Genomic DNA, 23,880 nt, shown 5'->3' on the forward strand with positions numbered 1-23,880 from the left:
AAGCCCGCGGCCGCATTCATGCACAAATAAGAAGAAAATAAAACTATAAAGAAAGGCAACCCAACGCAAGCTTCACGGTAGCCGTTATCTCGGCCAGACATCTCACACGGAATGCCGGCGGGCTGTCTGGCAAGGTGTCTAGCAATTGCAAGTCGAGCAAGTAGCAGGTTGTCTTTAAGATAAGGCTTGATACATGAGTGCGCTTCTTTCCAAGTACCGAGGTGAAGCAACAGTCTCAGGGTGTGCTCCTTTATGTTGTGTTTTCTTTAGTTGAGCGACATGGCATGCGTCACAGGGCGAATTTCTAATCTCTAAGGTCGATACGCCATGTGGTGGCGAAAAAATAAAATAAACGCGTGTCCAGAATTCCTGGGTATGGAAATTCAAAGATGCAATGAAATATACGAATGCGAAGATACAGCTTGACAAAGGGCAGAATGTATCACTGAAAACAAAGTTCACTGCACATATGCACAAAACGTCGCCACAATATATTTAAATATACAAATAAGCAATAAATCTACATACCTGAGAAAAGGTCACTGTATCTGATGCGTCAAACAAGGCAAATAAACATGTTGCGTTACCACACATTCACGGATCACAGGCCCCCCCTCCCCCCACTCCCCTGATTGATTGATTGATTGATTGATTAGTAGGGTTTTTTGGCGCAAGGGCCAGATGTGACCAAAGAGCGCCAAGTCGATGGTCTGTACTTCTGAATGATATATGGGTGTTAATTGCGGGGAGTAATGAAACACGGCTGTATAGTGGCCTAAAATATTCGCTAAAAAGCGCAGTATATGCATGTGGTGCGATGTGGCTGTAAAAGGGCCCAAAATTTATTTGCTCTAAAGTGCGTAAAATACAAGTATATACATAATACAAAAAATGACTGATTGATCGTTTCTGCGATGACAATAGATGTTTCACAAGATGGGGATGGTCAGTAAATTATGTAAAATCTGTAGCACTAGTGCCTCAGCAAAGCCTTGAAAGCAAGGGCTGGGAGGCAGGTGCTCTCGAAAATGTTTTCATTGCAGCTACGACCTCCAGGTGGAGGCCGCGCTACAAGTAGCCTGGCCAAATCACATTTAGGGTGTCAGTTTCAAATAAAAAGTTGAATAGTGATTGAAAAGTAAAAAGAGGTTCATTGCTAAGAAAAAATGCTGGATGTAACGGTATGTGTTGGATATACGCAGAGGGAAAGTGCTTTTTCCTTTCTGCCTCTATTTAAGTGCATTGGATAAGAACATGAATAACTGTAAACCTGTTGCCACATTTGCTACATGTCGGTGGTTCGCTTCCCTTGAAAAGGTACGAGTGAGTGGCGTACGTATGTCCTATTCTTAATCTACACAGAAGCACTTCCTTATGTCTTGTTGTTTTTTCAGTTATCCAGTTCCCTAATTTTGGCTTGATAACGTGTAGCTTATTCAATACTGCATTATCCCATTGGTCCTGCCAGTACTTCCTCAGTTTGTTGCGTAAGAAGGGCTTAAGTTCTTTTGCTGATATAGGTTTATTCATATCCGTTTCATTAAAGGTGACTGACGTTGCACTTTCGTCAGCAGCTACATTGCCTTTTATGCCCCTATGGCCAGGTACCCAACGTAGGATGATGTTCTGGTTGTGCATTAATGCTAGGCATAGTTGTGAGTATAGTTTATTAAAAACAGGGTTGTTATGTTTTCGAAAACTCATTAAGGCCCTTATTACGCTTAATGAATCTGTGAAAATGATGGCCTTATTCAGATTTGTTTTTCTGATGTGCTTTACGGCTGAGAGTACTGCGTAAGCTTCAGCCGTAAAAATACTTGTGTTAGGATTTAGAGTACCGGAGGTGAAAAAAACTGGCCCAAGAGCTGCATACGCGACACCAGCAGATGATTTAGAAGCATCTGTATAATACTCGGCACAGCAGCACTTTGCTTGGAGTTCAAGGAAGTGTGATAGTATATGTGCCTCAGGTGCATGTTTCGTTATTGCAACAAAAGAGATATCGCACTCCATGGTCTTCCATTCCCAAGGCGGTGGAAGGCGAGTGGGAGGCATTAAGATATTTTCTGGGAGATGGATGTTTGTTTCTTCTGCCATTGCTTCCAAACGTAGGCTCAAAGGAGTTCTAATACGTGGGCGGTTACTGTAAAGTCTGACAGCGGACAGGTCGCTAACAATGGAATGACATGGATGCTCAGTGTCTGATTTTACCTTATTGTAGTATAAAAAACTTAAGAATGTTCTGCGTAGATGTAAGGACCATTCGTTGGCCTCGACGTACAAACTTTCAACAGGGCTAGTTCTAAAGGCGCCTGTTGCCAGTCGTATACCGAGGTTGTGAACTGGGTCGAGAATCTTTAGCGCACTCTCAGTTGCGGAGTTGTACACTACGGCTCCGTAATCGAGGCGTGATTGTACGACTCTTATACAGGCTCAGCAGACACTTCCTGTCACTGCCCCAGGTGGTTCGAGAGAGCAGCTTGAGGAGGTTCATGGTCTTGAGGCATTTTTCTTTAAGATGTTTTAAGTGGGGGACGAAGTTAAGCTTTGTGTTCAGGATAACACCTAAGAATTTGTGTTCAGGGCTAACAGTTAGTCTTTCTCCATTAAGGTTAATATCGGGTTGTGGTAGTACACTTCTCTTGTTAGAAAACAGGACACATGTGCTCTTTTGGGGGTTCAATTTGAAACCATTCTCGTCCGCCCACCTTGAGAATCTATTCAAGCCAAGTTGTAGCTGCCTCTTGCAAATGCTAAGATTGCATGACCTGAACCCTATCTGTACGTCGTCCACATAGACGGAATAGAAGAGTGTGCGAGGTAATACGGTGTGGAGGGAATTCATTTTAACAATAAATAACGTACAGCTCTGTACTCCACCCTGCGGTACGCCTGTCTCCTGTATGAATGGTCGAGATTGCACGTTGCGAACTCTAACACGAAATGTCCTGTTAGAGAGATAGCTTTCAATTATTCTCAGCAGGTTGCCGCGAATGCCCATTGCAGAAAGATCCCGAAGGATCCCGAAGTGCCACGTGGTATCATACGCCTTCTCCATGTCAAGAAACACGGACAACACAAGCTGTTTGTGGACGAACGCTTCCCTGATATACGTTTCCATGCGTACAAGCTGATCTGTCGTTGATCTGCCTTCTCTAAAGCCACATTGATATTGATCTAATTTCTTGTTAACTTCGAGATAATGTACCAGGCGACTGTTTACCATCTTTTCAAAAACTTTACATAAGCAGCTCGTCAATGCTATAGGCCTATAACTATTTGCCAAAGAAGGGTCCTTACCCTGTTTCAAAATAGGAATTATGATGGCCTCTTTCCAAGCAGAGGGAATGCGACCGGACGACCATATAGAATAGTAGAGACAAAGAAGGGTTTTTTCTGTTTCAGGCGGCAGGTGTTTAAGCATTTCATATAGGATGCGGTCAGATCCGGGGGCAGATTGGTTGCAGCTGTTTAGGGCTGCCTGAAGCTCTGCCATGCAAAAGGGTCTATTGTATGCCTCGTATTTTGTGCTTTTCCTTTCTAATGGTTGTCCTTCTATTTGCCTTTTGTACCTTTGGAATGTTTCAGAGTAGTGCGACGAGCTGGATATCTGTTCGAAATGTGCGCCAAGAAAGTTCGCCTGATCTTCCATGCTGTCGCCTTGAGTATTCACTAAAGGCAGAGAGTAAGACTGTCGACCCTTTATTCTATTAACTATATTTCAAACCTTTGTTTCGTCAGTGTAGGAGTTAATGCCTGATATATACTTTCTCCAACTCTCTCTTCTAGCTTGTCGCCGCGTTCTTCGACCCTGGGATTTGGCCTGCTTGAAATTGACTAGATTTTCTGCTGTCGGAGAATACCGAAGTAAACCCCATGCCTTGTATTGCTTCTTTCGCGCTTTTCGACACTCATCATTCCACCATGGAAGACGGCGTTTTGTGGACAGTCCACTTGTTACAGGGATACATTTGGAGGAGGTGTCAAGGAGAAAAGCCGTAAAATATTCAACCGCAGCGTCTATGCTTAAAGCACACATGTCGTCACAGGATAAACAAGCAAGCTTTTTGAACGTTTCCCAGTCAGCCGAGTCAGTTCTCCAGCGAGGTAATTGTGGAAGGCATTCATTAGCCATAGGTGTGCTTAGAACTACAGGGAAATGATCACTCCCCTATGGGTTTTTAATAACTTTCCATTGAAAGTAAGGTAGAAGAGTAGGAGATGCTATGCTAAGATCTATTGAGGAGTATGTTTTGTTTGCCATGTTATAATACGTGGGCTCCTTTCCATTCAAAAGACATGCACCTGAAGAAAAAAGGAACTGTTCAATCAAGCGACCTCTCGCGTCGCAGCGCGAGTCGCCCCATAGGTTGCTGTGGGCATTTAAATCTCCAAGCACAAGATATGGTTCAGGCAACTGATCTATTAGTGTTTGGAATTCTTGTTTGTGCAGCTGAAAATGCGGCGGTATATATAGGGAGCAGATGGTTATCAGCTTATTTAACAGTACAGCTCGAATGGCCACTGCCTCAAGGGGTGTTTGTAGCTGTAAGTGTTGACAGGCTATAGATTTGTCAGCTACGATGGCTACGCCGCCGGATGATGCAAGGGCATCATCGCGATCCTTCCGAAAAATAACATACTGACGTAGGAAGTGTTTGTGTTTAGATTTCAAATGAGTCTCTTGGACACACAGCACTTTAGGAGTTAGTTGATTAAGGAGTTCTTGGATATCATCGAGGTTGCAGAGCAGGCCTCTGATATTCCACTGAATAATCAGTGTATCCATATTAAAATAAATGTTTTGCTATGTGTCAAAGAGAATGAACTTGCTTTAGCTTATGTTGCCCTTTTGGGGCCCTATAATTGGAGTTTTGTCTTTTTTGGAGCGATCGGCAAAGTCGCGCCGCTCCTTAGGCGTCAACTGCGCCTTCTGACTCGGTGTTGTGTCCATGGCCTCTTGAGAGGCACTGGACAGCCGCTCTTGCGAGCGGTGTGTTTTCCGTGAAAGAGGCCTTGTCTCGGAAGACAAGGCCTTGGAGTCCACCGTCCTGGTGGTTGGTGGGCTAGTCTTGACCTCGGAGCTGGGCTAACTGGTGCCAGCACTAGCGGAGGCCTCAACTGCAGACGAATTCGGGAGAGGTAGGGCAGCCTTCGCTGCTCCCACCGTGGGGGCGGGTGGCGTTGCCGCACGCTCGCTACGCGTGGTGCTGGCGTCCGCCAAGTGCCGTTGTTGTACTGCCCCCCGACGTACCACTTCGGCGAAAGATGCGGTCTGTGTAAATGTTTGTGAGATGCGTTGCCTTGCTTCTCTGAAAGTTATGTTTTCTTTTACCTTTATTGTAATTATTTCTTTTTCTTTCTTCCAGACTGCGCATGATCGGGAATATGCTGGGTGACCACCATTACAATTACTACAACGGGGCTCAGCCTTACAGTCATCTGCAGAGTGGTCATTGATGCCACATTTTGCACATGTTAGCCGCCCTCGGCAGCTCTGGGAAGCATGACCAAACCTCTGGCATTTAAAACAACGTCGAAGGTATGGGATGTATGGTCGTACTCTGAGTTTGGTATATCCAGTTTCTAATGTGTCTGGTAGTGTGCTAGAGCCAAAGGTAATAATCAGGTGCTTAGTTGGCAGTTCCTTGTTGTCACGTCTAATCTTTATTCTTTGTACATTTATTACGTTTTCATCTTTCCATCCTTCCAGGAGTACTTCATCGGTCAAGTCCATCAGGTCTATGTCAGAGATTACGCCTTTGGCCGTATTCAATGTTCGGTGTGCTGTCACACTGACAGGGATGTCTCCAAGTTGTACAAGTTTTGTTAGCTTGTCGTGTTGTGGTTTGTCTTTTAGTTCTAGTAACAGGTCCCCACTGGCCAGCTTGGTGATCTTATAGCCGCCTCCAATGGTCTCTGCGAGATGCTTCGCGACAACGAATGGTGAAATTTGTCTTGCTTTCTTGTCAGGTTTGTCACTGTGGACAACGTGAAATTTAGGGAAAGTCTGAGTGCCTTTTAAAAAAAAAACTGGAACGTAGCATCGGTGCGCCCCCTTTTAGAGGGGCGATCGGTACAGAAGGGGTTGGAAATTCCCATGAAATGTGTTGTGTATTCAGCGACGATGCCAGTCACCCACCACCGAGCCCAACAAGGGGACACGGCAGGGTATGCGGTGAAGCAAACCTTACCATGCCAACTGTACATCGTCGCTATCCCCCGCAGGGGCGTCTGCGTCAGCAGGCGTTTGGTGCGTTGCGACACCACGGACCCGAGCACACGAGGGTTGGACCCTCCCGCGTGTAGCCGTGCGCGGCTTAGCCGTGTCCGGGGAAAAGGGGATCCTGGGGGTTGAGCCAATGCCGGGTGTTTGGACCTTTACGGCCCCTCGGCGGCGGCAACACACCCCTTTGGCCTCGGCTTCACGTAGACGGCACCCCCGGACTGACCCACCCGGGGGGAAATCGGCAGTCGCCTTTTCCTGTCCTCCTCTCCAATCTTCGTCTTTCTCTCTCGCCTTTTTCATCTTTCCTGTCTTCTCATCACTTCTCCTCACTTCCTAGTTTCCCGGCGGCAAGGGTTAACCTTGTGTAGCTAACCAGGCTTGGTTATGCTGTATTTGGTTATAGCAGCGATGTACGGCTGGCGTTGGCAGGGTTTCTATAGCAGGAGCTCCTGTCACGTCCCCCTGTTGGGCTCCATGGTGGGTGGTCGGCATCGCGGCCGAAAACCCAATTGTACTTATGGAAAACGCTTTTCCTAAACTCCCTGATCGCCCTCACAAACGAGGGCGCACCGAAGAGGTCTTTCAGTTTTTCGGACGCCAAGTCCACAATTTTCCACGTTTTCATGTCATCCACTCAGAAAAACCGGCTAAACAAGTACGAACAATCTCCCCGTTCCTAGTATCCAAGTCCCTTACCGAAGTTTTTGGCCCAGGATATAAGGTGTCAAGGATGGCTAGCGGTGACCTCCTCTTGGAGCTCCGCGACCAGAAGCAATTTGAAAAGCTGCCACTGCTAGTATCATTTGGGGAGACCCAAGTAGTAGTAACCCCGCACCGCACGATGAATACCTCCCGCGGCGTTGTCTCTGACGATGATTTGCTGGAGCTCACTGAGGCTGAGCTCTTAGAGGGCTTCAGCGAACAGAATGTTATAAGTGTCAAAAGAATTAAGATAAGGCGAGATGGAAAAGAACTTGCGACCAAACACCTAATACTTACCTTCAATACAAGTGTCCTGCCCGACTCAATCGAGGCCGGGTACATCAAGCTCCGTGTGAGACCATACGTGCCAAATCCCTTGAGATGTTACAAATGCCAGCGTTTCGGCCACAGCTCGCAGAGCTGCCGAGGCCGCCAAACGTGTGCGAAATGTAGTGCCCTTGAACACGCCACTGAAGCATGTAATAACCCTCTCCACTGTGCAAACTGTGACGGGGATCACGCCGCGTACTCGCGATCGTGCCCCTCCTGGAAGAAGGAAAAGGAAATAGTAACTATAAAAGTAAAAGAGAATATATCATTCAAGGAGGCACGCAGGCGGGTTGCATACCTGCCAAAGAAAAGCTTTGCCGAAGTGGCGCGTCAGGGGGCAGCGTCACAACGGTCTCCGGCGACTGTCCGACCCACACGCAGTGAGTCGGCAGTTACGCCATCTGCCCCCACGGCGGTTGCAGCTAGCGCTGCTCCGCCAACCGAGGAAAAGGGGCCATCGACCCCGAAGGTGGGTGCAGCCGAGGCTGCCTCAACCTCCCAGGTCCCTTCTAGCGCTGGCAACGGCCGGCGCAGCCAAATCCCCCAGGGAACCCCATCGACCTCCGGGCTGGTGGGCGCAGGGGTCTTGCCCTCCAAGGCGAGACTCTCCCTGGTGACTTCTCGCTCGCAAGAGCAGGTGTCCGGCGCCTCACAAGAGGCAATGGACACTACACCTATCCTCCAGGGGCGCCAAGCGCCTAAGGAGCGGCGAGGTTCACTCGAACGCTCCAGAAAGGGCAAAACTCCCGTTACAGGGCCTCGAAAGGGCTCTGTAATTTAATCACAGTAATTTCCATAAACACTACTTCTGTTTCTGTACACACAGCACATATTATCACCCAATATGGATACACAAATTATTCAATGGAACGTCAGAGGTCTTCTCAGAAACCTTGATGACGTGCAAGAGCTCATTCAAAAACACAATCCAAAAGTGCTGTGTCTACAGGAAACACACTTAAAATCCAAACACACAAACTTTCTCCGTACGTATGTTACGTTTCGCAAAGATCGCGATGATGCCGTTGCATCATCGGGTGGTGTGGCGATTCTCACTCATAAAAGTATAGCATGCCAATCTTTACAGCTACGTACGCCCCTTGAGGCAGTGGCGGTGCGAGCTGTTCTGCTAAACAAACTCATCACTATTTGCTCGCTTTATATACCCCCACACTACAAACTAAACAAACATGAATTTCAGTCCTTCATAGATGAATTGCCAGAACCGTACGTTGTACTTGGGGATTTCAATGCGCACAACAGCCTGTGGGGCGACTCTCGTATAGATGCGCGAGGTCGTCTTGTTGAACAGTTCCTCTTCTCTTCTGGTGTATGCCTGCTGAATAAGAAGGCACCCACATATTATTCTCTCGCCAACAGAACATTTTCATCAATTGACCTCAGCCTAGTTTCCCCGTGTATATTGCCTGAACTCGAATGGGAAGCTATGGAAAATCCTTACGGGAGCGACCACTTCCCCATACTGATAAGAACATCTAAAGAAAACGAATGTCCTCCACAAACTCCTAGGTGGAAGATAGACACAGCCGACTGGCAGAAATTTCGAACACTCTCTAGCATATCATGGGCTGACCTATCTTCTTTAGAAATTGATGCTGCTGTGGATTATCTTACAGCATTCATAATAGATGCCGCATCACATTGCATATCCGAAGTAAGTGGTTTGGCATGCAAACCACGTGTACCGTGGTGGAACAGTGAATGTCGGACCGCCCGTAAGAACCAGAACAAGGCGTGGGGGTTGCTGCGAGCTTCTCCCACCGCTGAGAATCTTGTCAACTTTAAAAAAGTAAAATCCCAAGGCAGACGAACCCGCCGACAGGCCAGAAGAGAAAGCTGGCACAAGTTTTTATCGAGTATTAACTCGTTTAGGGATGAGGCCAAAGCTTGGAACAGAGTTAATAGGATTAGAGGGCGGGAAACATATTCACTCCCTCTGGTAAACACACAAGGCGATACCCTGCAAGACCAGGCAGACTCACTTGGGGAGTATTTTGAGAGCGTGTCAAGTGAAACAAATTATACACAGTCCTTTCTCAAATACAAACAAACAGAAGAACGTAAGCCACTAACAACAAAAGATCGAGAAAATCAGCCTTACAACCGTCCTTTTAGTATTGCTGAATTGAGAGCTGCCTTGAGCGCATGCAAGAGCTCCGCACCAGGATCGGATCGAATCATGTACGAAATGCTCAAAAATTTACACAATGATACGAAAGTCACACTACTCACACTCTTCAACACCATCTGGGATGCAGGGCACCTTCCAATTGCGTGGAAGGAAGCCATTGTGGTCCCTGTTTTGAAACAAGGAAAAGACCCTTCCTCAGTGGCGAGTTACCGCCCGATAGCCCTCACAAGTTGCATTTGTAAGGTGTTCGAAAAAATGATAAATCGGCGACTCATCTTTTTCCTTGAACAGAGCAAAATTCTTGATCCTTATCAGTGTGGCTTCCGAGAAGGACGCTCCACAACTGACCACCTTGTACGTGTAGAAGCAAATATCCGGGACGCGTTTGTACACAAACAATTCTTCTTATCCATATTCCTCGATATGGAGAAGGCGTACGATACGACGTGGCGTTACGGAATCCTAAGAGACTTGTCAGAAATGGGCATCCACGGTAATATGTTTAATATAATAAAAAGCTATCTGTCAAACCGTACCTTCCGGGTAAAAGTCGGCAATGCACTCTCACGCCCTTTTACCCAAGAAACGGGCGTACCCCAAGGAGGCGTGCTCAGCTGCACGCTTTTTATCGTGAAGATGAACACGCTTCGTGCATCCTTACCACCCGCCATGTTTTACTCTGTTTACGTGGACGACATTCAAATAGCTTTCAAATCTTGTAACCTCGCAGTCTGCGAGAGACAGGTACAGCATGGCCTGAATAAAGTCTCAGTGTGGGCAGACAAGAATGGATTTAAGATCAATCCTAACAAAAGCTCTTGCGTTCTTTTTACAAGAAAGAGAGGCCTGGCTCCGGATCCTTCCTTAGAACTGTGTGGACAACGAATACCTATCAGCAAAGAGCACAAATTCCTAGGTGTCATCCTTGACTACAGACTCACTTTCGTGCCCCACATTAAATATCTTAAAGAAAAATGTCTGAAAACAATGAACATAATCAAACTTCTATCCCAGACTACGTGGGGTAGTGACAGAAAGTGTTTAATGAATATCTATAAGAGCCTCATTCGATCACGACTAGACTATGGTGCCGTGATCTATCATTCTGCAGCCCCGAGCGCGCTAAAGATGCTAGATCCGGTCCACCATCTAGGAATCCGTCTGGCCACTGGCGCATTCAGAACGAGTCCCATACAAAGTTTATATGCAGAATCGAATGAGTGGTCTCTTCATATCCAGAGAACATACATCAGCCATACATATTTTCTGAAAGTCCACTCAAATCCTCAACATCCCTGTTTTAATACCATTCATGACATGACATATGCTACACTCTTTCGCAATCGTCCCTCCGTAAGACAGCCTTTCTCGCTGCGTGTGAGGGAGCTTAGTGAAGAAATGCACGTTCCACTCCTCGAGCTTCGCCTAATGCATCCAGCCAAGCTGCTACCTCCTTGGGAGTGGCAGCTCATACAATGTGATATATCTTTCGTGGAAGTCACAAAGCATGCTCCAGAGATTGAAATCAAGATGCATTTCCGGGAACTCCAGCACAAATACTCCTGCACGGAGTTCTACACAGACGCATCAAAGTCACACGACGGGGTGTCCTATGCAGCCGTCGGTCCATCCTTCTCGGAATCCGACGTACTGCACCCGGAAACTAGCATCTTTACGGCTGAGGCCTACGCACTGCTCTCGGCCGTAAAGCGTATAAACAAATCACAACTCCCGAAATCAGTGATATATACGGACTCCCTCAGTGTTGTGAAGGCCTTGATGTCTTTCTGTAATCATAAAAATCCAGTAGTTATTGAACTTTACTCCGCACTGTGCAAATCATATATATCTAACCAACATGTGATCATATGCTGGGTGCCTGGACATAGGGGCATCGAGGGAAACGTTCTAGCTGACCAGATGGCCACATCAATCTCATTGCATGCAGATAATCCTACTGCTTCGGTCCCTGTCACAGACCTGAAGCCTTTCTTAAGAAGGAAACTGCGAAGCCACTGGCAACGTATGTGGGACGAAGAAATAAATAATAAACTGCATGTAATAAAGCCACAATTAGGTTTCTGGCCTCCTGTAACAAAATCCCGCCGGACAGATGTCCTATTCTGTCGGCTAAGAATAGGACACACTTTTGGCACACATAACTTTTTACTCACGGGAAACGAGCCTCCAACCTGCGGTAGATGCAGTGAGAGGCTGACCGTCCTCCACGTCCTCCTGGAGTGTCGGGAAGCCGAACATGAAAGAAAGAAGCATTTTCCCTTAGCATACCGGCAGCGCATCCCCCTTCATCCTGTTATGTTACTCGGCCCGGAACCTCTATTTGACACTAATGCAGTCTTAAGTTTTCTGAAAGATGTTGTTTTGCATGTTTTTAGCCCCACATGTTCGTAGCGCTTCCTCTCTTCAGAGGATGTCGCTGTGATCATTATTTTGAATAGCACATGCCTCTAGGCCCTTGTGGTTCAAGGGCTCAGGCGAGGCAGCAGTGCTCAAAGTAATTTTACCATCTTATATATTTTATATTTTGCATCATTATTCTACGATGGATTTTAGTGTTTAGAGTATTCGTCATTAGTCATCGCCATAATTTTATAGCACGTAGATTTTACGCACTTTACAGCGACAATTTTTTAGGCCACTTTACAGCCAAGTCACATCTCCATAATACATCGTCAACATCACCACTTGTCATGGCGCTCTTTGGCCAAACCTGGCCCTTGCGCCATTAAACACCACATATCATCATCATCATCATCGTCGCTATAACCACATATGTTATAACCAAGGTAGGTCATAGCACACCAGGTTAACCCTCGCCGCCAGGAATGTTGGAAGTTATCAGAAGAAAAAGAAGACAGGAAAGACTAAAAGTGAGAGGGAAAGACGAAGATGTGTGAAGTGAGAGACAGGAAAAGGCGACTGGCGGTTTCCTCCAGGTGGGTCAGTCTGGAAGTGCCGTCTATGCGAAGCAGAGGCCAAAGGGGTGTGTTGCCTCCGCCGGGGGGCCTTAAACCCCCCCCCCCCCACTCCCCTGATGTATGGAGCACGACGGAAGGCGGCGCGGTTCCTCCCCGCTTTCCCCCCTTGCGCACACAAGACTGAGCCACCATCGTCAGTTCACCCATGCCCCTCCCCGCCTTCAGCTTTAATATTAATAATTATAAGGTTTTACGTGCCAAAACCACTTTCTGATTATGAGGCACGCTAGTGGAGGACTCCGGAAATTTCGACCACCTGGGGTTCTTAAACGTGCACCTAAATCTAAGTACACGGGAGTTTTCGCATTTCGCCCCTCTCGAAATGCGACCGCCGTGGCCAGGATTCGATCCCGCGACCTTGTGCTCAGCAGCCTAACACCATAGCCACTGAGCAACCGTGGCGGGTGCCTTAAGCTTTCACTCGCACATACAGCATGCGGTGCGTGGTCACGATGTCACCACCCTTGGACTCAGAAAAATAAATAAGAACGTAGTTACCTTTGGTGGCTTTAGTGTCTTGACATGGATGCTTTGGCGCAGGATTAAAAAAAAAGGTAGATATCCTTTTTGTGACATGGCGGCACAAATGAACCACCACAACGCTTCGTCTCATCGGAACTCACTGCGTGCTTAGTCAACTTGTCTGATAGAGTGTTGATTTGGCTTCTCTCGTTGTATGGTGTGATGTACGTCTTTAGAAAAGTAAATGTACCTTTGGTGTCAAATATTTATAACAACATTAAACCCACGTAGTTTTGCCATTGAAAACCTGATGATGTGTGGTGTTTTATGGCGCAAAGGCCAGGTTTGGCCAAAGAGCGCCATGGCAAGTGGTAATGTTGACGATGTATTATGGATGGCGTGCACAATGAATTCCTCATGGTAGATTTCACATGGCTGTAAAAGGGCGTAAAACCTGTAGCTGTAAGTGGCGTAGAATATATAGTTGCTAAAATAATGACGGTGACTAGGCAGTGATGTGGGCTATGGCAGTGGGCTTTCGCTAAAACATTATGCAATAAAACAACACTGACACCAGAGTTTCAAGAGAGCCCTTGAATGCAGGGCTGGTAGTCATGTGCTGAAAATTGCCTGGCCGAATGATTTTCGGGGTGTCGGTTTCGGCTAAAAAATCTAAGACTATTTGAAGTTTAAAGAATGGTTCGTTACTAAGAAAGAATGCAGGATGGAGAGGTATATTTTCCCGATATGCAGAAGGGAAATACGTTTTCCTCTGTTTCTATTGCAGGGCACTGGATAAGAACATGGAGGACTATCAGGCTATCGCCGCACCTACTACAAGTAGGAGGATCCCCGCCAGTAAAGAGGTATACGAGTGAGTACTGTAAGTGTGTCCTATTCTTAATCGGCAGAGAAGTACTTCCTTGTACCGTGCTGTTTTGTCACTTATCCAATTCCACAATCTTGGTTCTATAATATGTAACTTATTCAATGTTTGTGTATCCTACTCTGCTTGCCAATGATTCCTCAATTTACGGCGCAGAAAGGGCTTTAGGTCTGGGGCAGGAATGGGGATATTTCCATCTGTGTCGCTAAAACTCACTGACGTAGCGTTTTCGTCAGCAGCTACGTTGCCTTTTATACCTTTATGGCCAGGTACCCAGCATAGTATAATCGCTTGGTTGCACATATATGCGGAGCATAACAAGCTATACAGCTCATTAAAAACCGTATTCTTATGCTTTCGTAAGCTAATTAGGGCTCTCACTACACTTTATGAGTTTGTGAGGACAATGGCCTTAGCGATATTTGTGAGTCGTATGTGTAGAATGGCCTTAAGAATGGCGTATGCTTCCGCTGTAAAGATACTGGTGTGTGGGTTTAGTGGTCCAGATGTTGAAAGTGAGGGTCCCAGAGCTGCGTAAGCAACACCAGCTGGAGACTTCGAAGCATCTGTGTAAAATTCATCACATGAGTACTTCTCCTTGAGTTCCAGAAAATGCGAATATATGTGTGCCTCCGGGGCTCGTTTCGATATTTCTAAGAAAGAGATGTCACAATGGATAGTCTGCCACTCCCAAGGCGGTGGAAGCCGTGTAGGAGCCATTAGGACATTGTGTAAAAGAGGGACCCCTGTTTTTTCTGAGAGTGCTTCCAGCAGGAGGGACAGAGGAGGCCTAGTGGCTGGGTGGTTACGAAACAGCCTTGCAGTGGACAAGTCGCATATAGTAGAATTACAACAATGTTTAACATCTGAGTTAAGTTTTAGCGCGTAGGATAAAGTTAAATATGTCCTTTGGTAGCGCAATGACCATTCGTTTGATTCGACGTAGAGGCTTTGCACAGGGCTAGTTCTAAAGGCGCCTGTAGCAAGGCGGATACTTAAGTGGTGAATAGGATCTAGCATTTTCAGAGCACTAGGTCCGGCAGAATTGTAGATTATTGCTCTGTAGTCAAGACGTGGTAATATTAGACTTTTGTACAGCTTTAAAAGGCATCGCCTGTCGCTTTCCCAAGATGTACGTGACAAGCGCTTCAGCAGGTCCATAGACTTGCGGCACTTTGGTTTCAGATACTTCAGGTGTGGTACAAAAGTCAGCTTACTGTCTAAAAGGATTCCTAGAAATTTGTGTTCATGGCTCACAGCTAGCCGTTCTCCATTTAGATCTATTGCGGGGTCCGCCAGTATGCCTCTCTTGTTAGAAAACAGGACGCATGTACTTCCTTGTGGGTTTAGCTTGAAGCCGTTTTGGTCCGCCCACTTAGACAATTTATTTATGCAAAGCTGTACTTGTCGCTCGCAGATACTTAGGTTACATGATTTGAAACATATCTGGATGTCATCCACATATACAGAATAAAACATAGTATGTGGTATGGCAGTCTGGATCGAGTTCATTTTGACAATAAAAAGAGTGCAGCTCAGCACACCACCTTGTGGAACACCAGCCTCTTGCGTAAATGGACGAGACAGAACATTACCAACTCTAACACGGAACGTCCGATTGGCGAGGTAACTCTGAATCACGTTCAACAAGTTGCCTCGATCTCCCATTTCAGCCAGGTCACGGAACTCCTCTCCGCAAGAGCAGAGAACAAGAGATTTGTGCCCCTGCACCAAATTGTGCCCTGCACCAATTTGTGCCGTGCACCAGATTTGTGCCCCGCACCAAACGCCTGCGTCAGCAGGCGTTTGGTGCGTTGCGACACCACGGACCTGAGCACATGAGGGTTGGACCCTCCCGCGTGTTGATGTTGATGTTGAGTTTAATGGCGCATAAGCAACTAAGGCCATCATGCGCCAACAGCAAGGTATAATGTAGGGAAAAGCTGGGTAGCCTCAAAAGGTCCTTTTCTGATAGAGGACCCCGAGGATTCCAACAAATTAAATAAACACCTCAGCGTTCTTCTCAGACATGAGAAGGTGGACGAGGTGTGTCACTGGATGTGAAAGAGAACAAGGTCAGGCTTTCCAATTTTTCAAGAAAACCGGTTTCTTTTAAAAAGCTAAATACATGAATTGTGTCAACCAGTGCATCTTCGCTTAAAATCAATGAAGGATGAAAAGGAATGCGTTCGCTGTAAAATGGCGTAAAATATTTTTTTCTCAATGTCTCAAGTTGCCTGCAGGAGAGTAAAATGTGGGTTACTGTAAGTTCGTCTCCGCATTTGTCACAAAGAGGCTTGTCTTTTTTGGTCAGCAAGTAATTATGGGTGAGGTGCGTGTGTCCAATGCGGAGTCGACATAAGACAACTTCAATAAAACGTTCTTGGTGTGAACATGACTTCCACTCTTCGATGATGGGTTTTACAAGGCGTAGCTTATTGTTCGTTTGATTGTTCCATGCGGACTGCCATTTTTCTTTCAGTTTATGGCACACTAATTTCATGCAATCTCTGTAAGGAATTCTTATGTTTTTGATTTGCTTATTTCGAGCTTTCGCTGCACTCTCGTCTGCTTTCTCATTTCCACAGATTCCTACGTGGCTCGGCACCCAACAAAATTTGATATTTTGTCCCCGCCTCGCGGCTTCTGTTATGTTGTGTAGGATGTCACCGATTATTGGCAGAACTGCATTCCTAGGCTGAAGTGCTGTAAGTATGCTTAGTGAGTCTGTATAAATGATGCTGTTTTCAATGTTTTCATGTAATATTCTTTCCACAGCCATGGAAATTGCATGACTCTCTGCAGTGAGAATTGATGCACATTGCGGCAGCCGTACTATTTCTTCCCAGCTATTCTGTATCACAGCACATCCCACGTAGTGTGCAGCTTTGGAACCATCGGTGTAAAATGCTGTGTATTCCACATATTTTTCTTTTAGTGCTAAATATTCTTGTAATATATGTTCCTGCGGCGTTAGTTTTTTCTGAAAACGTGTTAACGAGAAGTCACAAACAGAAGGCAAGCAATACCATGGTGGCAGTGGATCGGGTTTCTGGGCAATACCAGGCAGTGTGTCCGTTACATGCAACTCTTGTAATTTCTCTTCAAAACGGAGAAGGAGTGGTCTGATAGCCTGGGGTTTGTTTGTGAATAATATTCTAGATGGGCATTTGTTAACTATTGGGTAACATATATGTTTGGGCAAGGAACGGATTTTTAGAACATACGAGCATGTCAGCATGCTTCTTCTGTCGGCAAGTGGGAGTTCGTTAGTTTCTACATACAAACTGGTTATGGGCGACGGCTTGTAGGCACCAGTTGACAAGCGTAAACCTAAATTGTGTACTGGGTCCAATCGTTTCAAATATGATGATGTGGCAGAGCCATACACTATACACCCATAGTCTAAGGAGGAGCGTATGACGGAGCGGTATATTTGTAGAAGGCATGCCCTATCAGAGCCCCAGCGTTTCCGTGAAAGGACTTTAAGTATGTTGAGTGCTCTAGAAGCCTTGTTTTTCACCGTGTTTATGTGAGGCAGGAATGTTAGCTTTTTGTCAAATGTAATGCCAAGGAATTTGTGCTCGTTTTTTTACTGGGAGTTCGGTTTCATTAAGGTGTAGGGTGGGATCAGCCTGTAAACCTCGTTTCAGCGAGAACATAACGGCCACTGTTTTCTGTGGAGAAAACTGGAACCCATTTTTATCTGCCCATGTTGCTAGTTTGTTTATTGTGAACTGTACTTGCCTCTCGCATGTTGATATGCTTGCTGATGTGCAAGCTATCTGGAGATCATCAACGTAAAGTGAATACATAATGGATTTCGGAATTATTCGTGCTAGGGAATTCATTTTTACAATAAAGAGTGTAGTGCTTAAGATACACCCTTGTGGTACCCCATTTTCCTGACTGAACTTCCTTGAGAGAGTTGAACCGAGGCGCACATGGAAGGAACGGTTGGACAAAAAGTCACGCAGGCAGTTTAACATGCTGCCACGAATGCCCAGATCCACTAGGTCGCGGAGAATGCCATACCTCCAGGTAGTATCATAAGCCTTGTCTAGATCAAAAAAGACGGCAAGGCAGTGTTGTCTATGGATGAATGCCTCTAGAATTGTGTTTTCAAGTCGCATGAGGTGATCAGTTGTGGAGCACGTTTTTTTAAAACCACACTGATGGATGTCGAGTAGTTCACGGGAGTCTAGAATAAACATCAATCTAATATTCAGAATGCTCTCGAAAGATTTCGCCAGACAGCTGGTAAGGGCTATTGGCCTATAACTACTGGGAGATGTCGGTGGCTTTCCGGTTTTCAAAAAGGGTACAATAATAGCTTTTTTCCAGGCCTCCGGTATTTTCCCTTGTAACAGTATCTTATTAAAAAAATTCAGAAGTGCATTTATAGCGGATTCGGAAAGATGTGCTAGCATTTCATAATGAATTTCATCGGGCCCTGGTGCAGTTTGTTTCCCGGCAGATAGTACTCTAGTGATTTCTTGATGAGTGATTAAACTATTATACGGCTCATTTGTGCTGCCACTAATCGGAATCCTTTGCTTTTCAGCCACGTTCTTATATTTTAAAAATGACTCAGTGTAGTGTGAAGAACTAGAGACTGCAGCGAAATGTTCTCCTAATATGTTGGCCTGTTCCTCTATACTTGTTTGGATGCCAGGGGTTGTCAGGAGAGGAATTGTAAATGGGGAGTAGCTACCATGGAGCTTACGTACCTGCTCCCACATTTTTTTTTATGTGACTGTGCTATTTATTGATGAAACGTATGCTTGCCATGACGTCTTTTCGGCATTACGGCGGACGTATCGTGCTTTAGCTCGTGCCTTTTTAAAGATTAGGAGGTTGTCCTGAGTGGGATATCGGCGAAGGACACCCCAGGCTTTATTTTGTTTTCGCTTTGCTTCTTTGCATTCCCGAGTCCACCACACCTTGTGATTTTGTCTCACCACTCCTGAAGTCTGGGGGATAGCTAAACGGGCAGCGGCTAAAATACAGGTTGTGAGTTGTTCATTGAGATCATCGACACTAAGGTCTTCAGAAAAGACTTCATCTAGATTGGCTTTTTCTCTAAACAGTGTCCAGTCAGCTGCTTGGAGCTTCCATCGTCGTGGTTTGTTTGGAATGATTGCAGGTGAGGATGGAAGAGTGATTATGACTGGTAGATGATTGCTTCCATATAGGTTATCTATGATGTCCCATTTAAAATCGTTAAAAATACAAGGTGAACTAAAAGATAAATCAATACAGCTCATCTTTCCTGAGCTTGGGGAGCAGTATGTTGATTTGCCAGAATTCAACAAACAAACATTATTGCTTAAAATAAAATCTTCTATAATTTGTCCTCTTACGTCTGTTTTCTCGCTTCCCCAAAAACTGGAATGCGCATTAAAATCCCCAACTACCAGATAGGGCTCTGGTAATTGTTGGAACAGGTCCTCTAACTCATGAAGGGTTATTTTTAGGTGTGGTTCTAAATACACAGAGCACACCGTAATCGTTTTGTATGAGAGCAAAGTGGCTGCCACAGCTTCAAATTTAGTTTTTATTTTGACTTCACGAGCTGCAATGCCACTTTGTACAATGATGGCTACCCCTCCTGAGAGCCTGTTTGCTTGCTCTCGGTCACGGCGAAAGACTTTGTATTTTTTTAGTACACTTGTATGCTTAGGACCTAAGTTCGTTTCCTGTAGGCACATTGCTACAGGAGAGAAAGAATTGATTATCTCTTTTATATCAATAAAATTATTTAGGAGTCCTCTGCAATTCCAGTGTATTAGGAACGCCATATTGATTTATGTGTGTGGGGTCGGGATACGTTTAATTGGTTTTCGCCCCGTGATTCGGGGGTTTTCCTTATACGCAGTATCCAAGGAGTTCCGCCGTCCCTGTGACGTTGACGGCACGGAACCACCTTGGCTCGTCTCCATTACCTCATCAGAGGCGCTGGAGGGTCGTGCAGACTGCACGTCGGCACTTTTTTCAGACGTCTCCTCGTGGGCAGAGGCCTTGAGGCTTGCCAACTCGAGGGATGGCATAGCCTGCTTTGCGGCTGGTGGAGCAGCGTGAGCTGCTACCAATGGGGGCGAGGATCGCTCCGTCCCAGCCTCACTATGTGTGGTCTGGGCAGGTGCCGGAGGCCGGTGCGGTGGATCGCCCTGTCGCACCACATCGGCGAAGTTCATGTTCGGCTTCAGTGAAAACTTGTTTTTAACTAGGATGCGGTTTCCAGCCTCTTTTAATGAAATGTTCTCAATTGTTTTCAATGTAATGATTTCTTTCTCTCTCTTCCATGAGGGACAAGATCTGGAGTATGCAGCATGCTCTCCTTCACAGTTCGCGCAGCGAGGTGCTGCTTCGCATATTTCAGAAGCATGGTCTTTGGATGCGCATTTCGCGCAGGTTTTGCGACCACGGCAACTCTGGGAGCCATGGCCAAATCTCTGACAGTTGAAGCAACGTCGAGGGTTCGGTATGTATGGGCGAACTGCAACTTTCGTATACCCAACTTCAATTGTCTCTGGAAGTGTGCAGCAAGTGAATGTCAAAATTAGATGCTTGGTAGGTAACTCTTTGTTGTCTTTTCTTATTTTAATTCTCTGAACGTTGCTGACATTTTGTTCGGAAAGCCCATTTAGCATTTCTTTTTCGGAGAGATCCAAAAAGTCAATTTCAGAAATCACCCCACGCACTGTGTTCAGCGATCTGTGGGTTGAAATTAAGACGGGGATGTCTTCAAACGACACGATATTAGCAAGTTTGCATACTTGAGCTTTGCTTTGGATTTCTAGCAGTAAGTCACCGCTAGCGAGCTTTGTTACTTTATAGTTGGTGCCTATGGCTTCTTTCAGACATCTTGCTACTGTGAACGGGGATATTTTTCTAGCCGGTTTTTCTGGCTTTTCACTGTGCATCACGTGATACTTAGGGAAGACTTCTTTGGTTGTTTGGAAAAAATCGGCAGTGACATCGGTCCGCCCTCTTTTCTGAGGGCGATCTGGTTTGGAAAGAGGAGGTGCCATGGGAAAATGTATTATTCGGCCGCGGTGCCAGCCACCCACCATGGAGCCCTACAAGGGGACGGGAGAGGAACTTGTAGGCAAGTCCTCCCCACGCCAGCTGTACAACGCAACTATAACCAAATATGGCTGAACTGAGGACAGCTCGCCACACAAGGTTAACCCTAGCCACCGAGGAAAAAAGGGAAAACGCAAGAAGAGATGAGGGGGCAGGAGAGTTGTGAGAAAGGAGATAGGAAAGTGAAAGATATAGGGGAGGAAAGGAAAAGGCGACTGCCGATTTCCCCCGGTCGGGTCAGGCCGGAGGTGCCGTCTACGTGAAGTAGAGGCCAAAGGAGTGTGTTGCCGCCGCTGGGGGGCCGTAAAGGTCCAAGCACCCGGCATTGACTCAACTCCCAGGATCCCCCTTTCCCCGGACACGGCTAAGCCGCGCACGACTACACGCGGGAGGGTCCAACCCTCGTGTGCTCGGGTACGTGGTGTCGCAACACACCAAACGCCTGCTGACGCAGACGCCCCTGCGGGGCCTCCTGCGTGTAGCCGTGCGCGGCTTAGCCGTGTCCGGGGAAAGGGGGATCCTGGAGGTTGAGCCGATGCCGGGTGCTCGGACTGTTAAGGCCCCCGGCGGAGGCAACACACCTCTTTGGCCTCTGCTTCACGTAGACGGCACCCCCGGACTGACCCACCCGGGGGAAATCGGTAGTTGCCTTTTCCTGTCTCTCGCTCTCCCTCCAACCTTCGTCTTTCTCTTACTTTCCATCTTTCCTGTCTTCTCCTAGCTTCCGCTCACTTCAGATTTTCCAGGCAGCAAGGGTTAACCTTGTGTGGATAGCCAACCTTGGTTATTTCATATTTGGTTATAGTGGTAATGTACAGCTGGCGTTTGCAGGCCGTGTTTCACAGGTCCTGCAGCGTTCCCTTGTAGGACTCCACGGTGGGTGGCTGGCGTTACTGCCGAAATATCACATATCTAATGGCTAACTCCTTCCCCCCACTCCCTGATCGCCCTCAGAAAAGAGGGCGCACCGATGAAGTATTCAAATTTTTTGGTCGGCAAAAAGAATCTTTCCCCCGTTTCCACGTCATCCATTCTGAAAAACAAGCTAAGCTAGTGCGAACTATTTCCCCATTCCTTGTATCGAAGTCCCTTACCGAAGTTTTTGGCCCAGGCTATAAGGCGTCGAGGATGGCTAGCGATGACCTCCTCTTGGAGCTCTGCGATCAGAAACAATTTGAAAAACTGCCTAAACTAGTATCATTTGGGGAGACCCAAATCGTAGTAACCTTGCACCGTACGATGACTACCACCCGCGGCATTGTCTCGGATGATGATTTGCTGGAGCTCTCTGAGGCTCAACTCTTGGAGGGCTTCAGTGAACAGAATATTATAAATGTCAAAAGAATCAAGATGAGGCGAGATGGTAAAGAAATTGCGACCAAACACTTAATACTCACCTTCAATTCAAGTGTCCTGCCCGAGTCAATCGAGGCCGGGTACATCAAGCTCCGAGTAAGACCGTATGTGCCAAATCCCCTGAGATGTTTCAAATGCCAACGTTTTGGCCACAGCTCGCAGAGCTGCTGAGGCCGCCAAACATGTGCAAAATGCAGTGCCCATGAACACATGTCTGAAGCTTGCGCGAACTCTTTGCATTGTGTAAACTGTGATGGAGAGCACGCCGCGTACTCGCGGTCGTGCCCATCTTGGAAAAAAGAAAAAGAAATTGTCACGATCAAAGTGAAAGAAAATATATCATTCAAGGAGGCACGTAGGCGGGTGGCATACCTGCATAAGAACACATTTGCCGAAGTGGCGCGTCAGGGGGCAGCGCCACAACGGCCTCCGGCGGCTGTCCGACCCACACCCAGTGAGGCGGCAGTGACGCCATCCGCCCCCTCGGTGGCTGCAGCTAACGCTGCTACGCCAACACAGCAGACGGGGCCATCGATCCCGAAGGTGGGTGCAGCCGAGGCTACCCCAACCTCCCCGGCCCTATCCAGCGCTGGCAACAGCCGGCACACCCAGATCCCTCAGGGAGCCCCATCGACCTCCGGGCTGGTGGGCGCAGGGGTCTTGCCTTTTGAGGCAGGACCCTCACAGAAAACTTCTCGCTCGCAAGAGCATGTGTCCGGCGCCTCGCAAGAGGCAGTGGACACTTCACCTGTCCTCACGGCGCGCCAAGCCCCTAAGGAGCGGCGAGGCTCCCTCGAACGCTCCAGAAAGGGTAAAACCCCGATTACAGGGCCTCGAAAGAGCTCTGTAATCTAAGGCAAAATTTCCATTTCCGTACACAGAGCACTAATTTACTTTTAATATGGATACACAAATTATTCAATGGAACATCAGAGGTCTCCTTAGAAACCCTGATGATTTGCAAGAACTCATCCACAAACATAATCCAAAAGTGCTGTGTTTACAGGAAACACACTTAAAATCTATACACACACACCTTCTCCGAAAATATGTAACATTTCGCAAAGACCGCGAGGATGCTGTCGCATCATCTGGCGGTGTAGCCATTATTGCTGACAGAAGTGTAGCGTGTCAGCATTTAAAGCTCCCAACGGCCCTTGAGGCTGTTGCCGTTCGAGCCATACTTTTAAATAAACTCATTACCATCTGCTCTTTGTACATACCACCACATTATCAGCTTCACAGACGCGACTTAGAATCATTAATAGATGAGGTCCCAGAACCCAATATGATTCTCGGTGATTTTAATGCACACAGTAGTTTGTGGGGCGATCCACGCTGTGATGCGCGAGGTCGCGTCATTGAACAGATGCTTTTCTCTTCTGGAGCATGTCTCTTGAATACAAAGACGCCCACATATTTTAACCTAGCCAACAAGTCATACTCTGCCATAGATCTTAGTTTTTTATCGCCGACGCTTTTACCATATTTTAAATGGAATGTGCTTAACAACCCATATGGGAGTGACCACTTCCCAACAATCCTAACTACGCCGAAAAAAGATCAACTTCCCCCGCAGGTCCCTCGGTGGAAGATTGACACAGCCGATTGGGAACGGTACCGAACTCTTACACACATGACCTGGTCTGAGATGTCCGGTATAACCTTAGATGAC

This window comes from Dermacentor albipictus, chromosome 2 (assembly GCF_038994185.2).
Source record: "Dermacentor albipictus isolate Rhodes 1998 colony chromosome 2, USDA_Dalb.pri_finalv2, whole genome shotgun sequence".
In the NCBI taxonomy this organism is placed as follows: domain Eukaryota; kingdom Metazoa; phylum Arthropoda; class Arachnida; order Ixodida; family Ixodidae; genus Dermacentor; species Dermacentor albipictus.